This window comes from Teleopsis dalmanni, chromosome 1 (assembly GCF_002237135.1).
Source record: "Teleopsis dalmanni isolate 2A chromosome 1, ASM223713v2, whole genome shotgun sequence".
Lineage (NCBI taxonomy): Eukaryota > Metazoa > Arthropoda > Insecta > Diptera > Diopsidae > Teleopsis > Teleopsis dalmanni.
In genome coordinates this window covers 134,079,391-134,086,764 of record NC_051846.1, presented here as the reverse complement: position 1 = coordinate 134,086,764, position 7,374 = coordinate 134,079,391, and positions in this window count along the sequence as shown.

The window sequence follows — 7,374 nt, the reverse complement described above, 5'->3', positions numbered from 1 at the left end:
CATTATCAATCATTAAAGTTAACGTGTTGTTAACTAAGGCCTAAGTTGCAGAGATAAATTTACAAATTATGTACCATTATAAATCATAAGATTCTAATAATTTCATTAGATCTAGCATCGATAAAAATGTAAGTTCTCTCACAAAATTGTTGACATTGGATTCAAAAATGTTAAACTGGAACTATAGTTTTATGTAGTTATAGTTTTTGTAAGTCATTTCCTTTAAAAAGTAATGCTGCCTTATAACCTTGTAGATCTGTTGTCGTCAATTATTCAGATAAAACTTTTACAAAAAAAGTTCATGTAATATAGAACAATTCTAATATTATTTTAGCATTAACAATTAACAAATCACATGATTAGTGCTGATTGCTACATATTTGTACATAATGCGCCGCTACATAAAAGCTCAACAAAATATACAACATTCAATTTACAAATTACTTTCCCATTTACCTAAATTGCAATGTCTAGACCCAGAAACAAAATATTCAATCATTAGGTACATACTTATATGGATTACTTTATTAAAAACCGTGAAAAGAATATTTAGTTTTTAGTATCTTATTTATTTTATTTTGTATATTTTGTATTATAGCTGTATTTTATAATGTATAATAAAAGCATCTTGACAAGGGCGATTGTTTGCGAAATGTTCAACAATACCGAAATATTATTGGTTTGTTTAATTATTTTTTTGTTATTAAAAATTTTATAAATTATTTTAATAATTTTTATGAAAAACTGCACATAATTTTTGTTTATACATATAATAACTCCGTTATATAAATTGATGAAGTTCAACTGATTCACATTTGAAATAAACGTATTTTTAACGTTAATATGCACTCATTCTACTGTTGTCAATACATTGAATTTTGTATATTTTTTAAATATTTGACATCAAATAATTACCTTCCACTTTTTACTTTCAAAAAATTTAATTTAATTTAAAACGCTATAAAAACAAACCGCATAGCAAGAAACTTGTGATTTTACTATTTGCACATTTCTGTGCTCAGCATCCTTTTATATCAAATAGACGTATCTGAATCATCCCTAAATTCAGTTAAGGGATGATTAAAATAACAAAATGGTGAAGCTAACTCCGCCCTTTACACAATATGTGCATCAAAATTTCATTTATAATTTTTTTAAGCGATTAACTTGCGTTTACACAATGATTAATACGATTCATGCGTATCTATCTGAATGTTACCAATGAAATTGTTTTGTTGAGTTTTGTGATGAATTGATTTAGATACGAGACGTATATTGATGTGATATTTCGTCATTACGCTTGCAGAATTCAATCACAACTATATAATGTGCTATAAATTTTCTGACAATCTGGCAAAGAAAAAGTTCAAAGTTTTACATTAGTTTGCTGTCCCACTGCCGAATTCAGTTTATTTTTCGTCTTGGTCTACATTTTCAGAATCCACACCAGAATAGTGTATGTTTAAATTATTGATATTTACTAATTGATCTTTATCAAAATTGGTCTACAGCAAATACTCTAAAGGACTAGAAAAGTCTTCACTTTGATATTCATATATAAATTCGGTAACAACATTTTTCTATATCGAAGTGCAAGCGCTAATAAACAAATTTAGCTATATATATTAAGTTTAAAGTCAAAAACTGAAAATTCAAGTGTCAAATTTAAACGCACGTAGCAATTTTCCTCACCGTTAAGCTTATATCTTTCTTGAAGTACTGGTACAATTTCTAGCACCACTAAAGTAGATAATCATAGTTTTTCTAAGGTAATAATATTTTCGTGAAAGAAACCATCACAGAAACTATAGGAAAACGATATACATATATTCAATTTCTATCGAATTCACGTCGCTTTAGTAGAATTATCACGTTAACCACAGATTTTCATAATAAAACCTATCGCATATTCAAAATTTTCGCATATTTAAAATTTAAAAAGTCTTACCTTTTTGTAAAATCTAATTCCTAGATTTCAATGGTATCTTCGTGAGAAAAAAATAGTTTGTCTTATTAGGATTTGATAATAATACACATTAGAACATAATTTTTTAGTACATATAATACAATGACAGAATACATTTAATAATCAAAAAATATAAAAACAAAATAAAATATAACCAAAAGCAATGACAAACTTGTATTTTGTCTCTTATTACATTTTTAACATATATAATCGGGTACAACGTCATCGTCCGATTTTCGTTGAGCTTTGAATGGAGAGCATTTTCTGTTGAATGTTTTCTTGAAGTAATATTTTAGATAAGGTTGATATGGCTGTAGATTACATACAATGCGAAGCTAGAATTCGTTTTGCACTTATATCCCCTATATTTTTAAATAGGCTTACACAATTACAAGTAATTTTTGAAAAATCTCTATATTTATGGTAATAAACGAAAATAAACTCGGAAAAAGGTAATATTTTCTGATCGTACTAACAAAGCCTTTTTGCAATTTTAAAGTGAATGTTTGAAACATGTTTGTTTTTTTAGTCATTGGACCCCAATGATCTCTAAGACAACTTTGACGGTGTGTTCAGTGATGGTAAGGGGGCTCTCCATAAGTCTTGTTATAAATAGTCTAAAGCGTTTATAAATTTACTTAAATATTACCTCGAGAGTGCATATAAGTTAAAATATTATGTTGTGAAAAAACAAAAAGTTTTATTTCAAAAATATAAAAGGTAAACTAAATTAAATAATTAATACACATATTAAATATTATTTGAAAAATCTACCAATGTGCAACAATCAACTTCAAGTAAACGTTCTATAGAAGCAAATACTGTAAAATAATACGCCTACAGGTCCGGTGATTATAAAATCCGAAAAACTGTATGGGGTCTCAAACGATTAAAAAAAGTGCAGTTGGTCAAGAAGTGGGTGAATATAGTTCCGACCCAAAGTATATCAAGATAAAAATTAGACGATCAAAAATCGGTTTATTCTAAATCAATAGAGAAGTTAAGATAAAATTTTCATTAAATATGGATTTTGAGATGGTCTTTCTTCAAATTTGGGCCTAAAGATAGTCAACTTTTACATATTTTTAAGTACTTCAAAAACTATGACAGATCCAAAATTGAAATTGGGTGTATTAAATAGCTGTACTATATGCACAAAGGTGCATGAAAAGTAAAACATAAAATCAGCCTAAAAGTCGGTAATAATAAACAATAACTTTTAATCTACAAATGCAATTTTTTTTAATATATATTGTTTTAAAGAGAATAAAACAGCATTTTATGTAATATATAGCTTGTAATGCATGTAACTTGTTGAACAAACTTAATTTTGTAAAATTAAAAAATTATTAATAACTTTAAAAGCTGAGATGTTGTCTTTTTACAAAACATCTTTATTGAAAGAGAATACGTTCAAGTCAAAGAAGATAAAGAAAAGAAACTGCGACGAAATTTTGAATAATTGTGCCTCTTTCAGTAATATCGCGAAAAATCGTTTATTTTTTCACCATACTAGAGTTGTCCAATATTAAAATCGGTCTAGCTTATAACCTAAATGTTTATTACATTTGTGGTTGCATATTAGCCTGTGGTCATTGAAAGAAATAGTATAAATTATTCTTATTAGAAAATCCATTGCATATATTAATTTCATTTTAATTGTTAAATATAGGCATGATTTTTTATAACAGTTGTACTTCAATTTATTCAATTTAAATTTTAAATTTGCTATATAAATCAAATATAAATAAAGAATAGGTATAGTAAAAACAGCAATGCTATAATTAATACCGATGTAAGTCAATATATATAACCAGTCATGAAAGTGTTTTGACAAAGTAAAGAAATTGTAAAATATTTGTTAAAATAAAAGCTAAAATATACAAAAAAATAACAAGGAACTATATAATTAACTACAAATTATAAAAAAATTTAATTCGTTTAATAAATGTAGCGCAGCTTTCACATGTGATGTTTATGTGTCTATAACTTGATCGATTAGTATAAGAATTATCGAGTGCTAGAAATTAATTTTTTTTAAAGGGATTTTTATCTTACTAAAAACATAAACCAGTGGTTCGTTTATGTAAATCGTGAACGATTTCTTGCGAAAATGTTCTCACTTCCTTTTGTCACTTCTTTCGAGTTTGCCGTATATGTAGCATGAAAAACACCATGCGAGAACGTTATGCTGTGATGAGAGAAACTGATGAAAATGAAAAATTAATTTCATATTTTAACTCAAAAACTATATTTAAATTTGTTTTTATTATGATTTGTATTTAATATAATTAAAATACTAAATATAGTACAATATATGTACTGAGTATATATGTAAGTATATATGTATTATAATTATTCTTTTTTGAGTTGGCAATTAACACATCCCACTTATTGTTGATATATTTCAATACTCTAAGCATCTCTTGAAATATCTAGTTCTGCTTTTCATTTTGCTCAGTAATGAGGCGCTTAACTCTTTCGAGCTCTGACAAATAGGTCTCATTCCTTGCCTTTTTGGGTTCCGGTAGTAAAGAAGGCGTTGATTCTACTTGCTGTGTGGACGTTGGAGTAGCAAAGTGGTTATCTACAATTTCTTCAACTCTCAAGAAATCCTACCTCAAAAAAATCTGCTTGCCGATATTGTAGAAGAAAACAGAAATTGTTGGTGTTAATATGTAAAACAAAAAACATGTCTGTTATTTACCGGAATGCCTGTTTCAGGGCTATTTTGATTTTGATGCTCTGAACTCAATGCTATCACCTATTTATCCATTCCGTCAAGAGTTTTCGGCCCTTCAGCACTCGGTGGATTGCCTTTTTGGTCTAAAAAGCACTTCATTTCAGCTGCTTGTTTTTCACTGCCCAGCTCTATACGTAATTGAAATGTTATTTTACAATTTTGAATTTCACAGTGTTAATTAAGGTCAAATAAATTGCATTTAATAAAATAATGATAATAAAATAAAATAAATAAAAAAGTTACTGTAAAGTAAATAATATTATAAATACAATATTTCCGCATATATATGTTAAGCGTCAGAACAACGGTAACGCTGAAACTTGCAAAATGTTTGTATTATGTATTGCTAATTGTATTTAATTTATTTTGTTAGTGATGTATGTAAAATTAAATGAAATTAGTACAACAAATAGAATTTGTGCTAAAAGTACTTTACTTCAACTTACATTTTTCCATTATTCTGCAGTTTTTTAGATTTTACAGCACTTACCTCTTCAGCACAGTTTCGTCAAAAGTTTTCAATATTTTTATGACTATCCGGATCCGAAAATTGACCCCAAGCAATACAAATAGAGAAGGTGCATCTATACAGCTGGTTAATGTCCTCAAGAAATATAAGGCTGACATTAAAATGGGATGGACGGGACAAGGATGCTCTAAACGAGAACATTGTGACAGCTACTACAGCTGCCATGCAACAAAGTACGAATTTGGAGTCGGATTTGCGGTAAGTCGAAGGTTGAAAAATTTGGTCTCAACATTTACACCAATAAACGAAAGGCTTGCCAAAATCCGTAAGATGATGACATTAAGGAAACTTTCTATGAACAGCTTGAACAAGCATATGAACGGTGTCCCCATCATGACATCAAAATCGTTGTACAAGACTTCAACGCAAAAGTACGTAAAGAAGGAAAGTTCAGCCTTCATACCAAAACTTCTGATAATGGAAGAAGGCTGACTCGGATCATTATGTTGTTGCAGACAAGATCTGCACACGTTTATGTGCAATGAAAAAGGTGCGTGAACAAGCTACTCGACTCTCTCAGCATCTGAAAAATTCATTCGAAGAAGCCGATATATGCGCGCAATGGAGGGATCATTTCTCGAACCTACTAAATGACGGTAATAGTAATGTGACTGAAAGCGAAAATTATCCTGAATTTACAATCGTTGAAGATGAAATAATCGTCCCGCGTCTCGATCATAATTAAGTTAAAATAGTTATAATGCGACTCAAAAAGAACAAAGCTGCACGCACCAATGGTTTACCGGCTGAGCTTTTTAAAGCGGGTGAAAAAGAGCTATTAAAATGTATGTTACAGCTAATTCGCAACATATGATCAGATGAATGCATGCCCAACGATTGGAATTTAAGTGCGCTTTGCCCAATTTACAAAATGGTGATACTGCAAACTGCGCCAACTATCGATTTTATTTATATAAATCAAATATATTCAAATATATTATTTAATATTGTGTGATATGTCAAAAATCATATGTAAACAAAAATTCAAATAAAAGTCAAAAATTTCATAAATTTAAAAATGAAGAAAAAATTTCAGTGCTTAATTTTGAAATTTCCAACATTTTTACCATTTCTTTTATTTCTGTATTCATTTTAATTTTCAATTTATATTAATTTATATTATATTTATTATTTATTTTTATACAAAATGTAATTTGCTTGCATTATATACCCATATACAAAATTTGCTATTTGACTAAACATAACATTTGACAGATTGCAACAGTGATGCCAATATGTCAGTAAGAGACTTTAGAAAGTTATTTGAAACTTTCTTATGTTGGAGATAATTATTAAAAAATTATCAATGAAATCCATTAAAATAATTTTTGTGAAAACCATTATACGATTTTTTACTGTATAAAATTGAAAAATTGTTATTGGTGTGGTCATAGGTCAAACGCCTATAAATGCTTTGTAAAAGTATTTTACTATTTATGTTAAAATATTAATAAGTATTAGTAAGTGTTTTATGTTCACATTGCGATTATAAAAATGTCTAAAATAAATTTTTTTTGTCTTTTTAATTATTTATTGGATTTTTTATGAAAAAAGTAAAGGACAATAATTTCATACACGTATCACCGAATATTATGTTAGGTAAATATTTTTTTATTATACAATTATTTTACACTATAGTTTATCTATTATTATTATTAAATAGTTTTAGTGCTTACATATATATTTCGTTCGTTCTGTGTTCACATGCGTTCGTATACACTCGCGTAATCGTAAACTCATACTCATCGACGCCACTTCTTCTTCTTCGTTTTTTTATTCGTGGCGTTGCCAGCTAGTTCGTATGTGACAACTCGGCCAATCCTGAAGGTAAATCGTCCTCGATTTTCGGATCATCGTCATCATCATCATGAAGTTCAGGAGAGCTGGAACACCATGATTTAATGTTGTCAGATGCGAATACTGAGCAGAACCTTCGCGAAGTTATCTGCATTCCTGGTATGTCTTCTACGAGGTATCGGTCGTGACCTAAGACTTTCGAGATTTGATAAGGCCCACGATATTTCGGTTCAAGTTTTCGCGATTCCCCGGTTGCTGGAGGTTGAGACTCAATCACAACTGAATCACCTTTGGACCACTGTTTAGGGCTCGCGTGTTTGTTGTCAAACCATGTTTTCC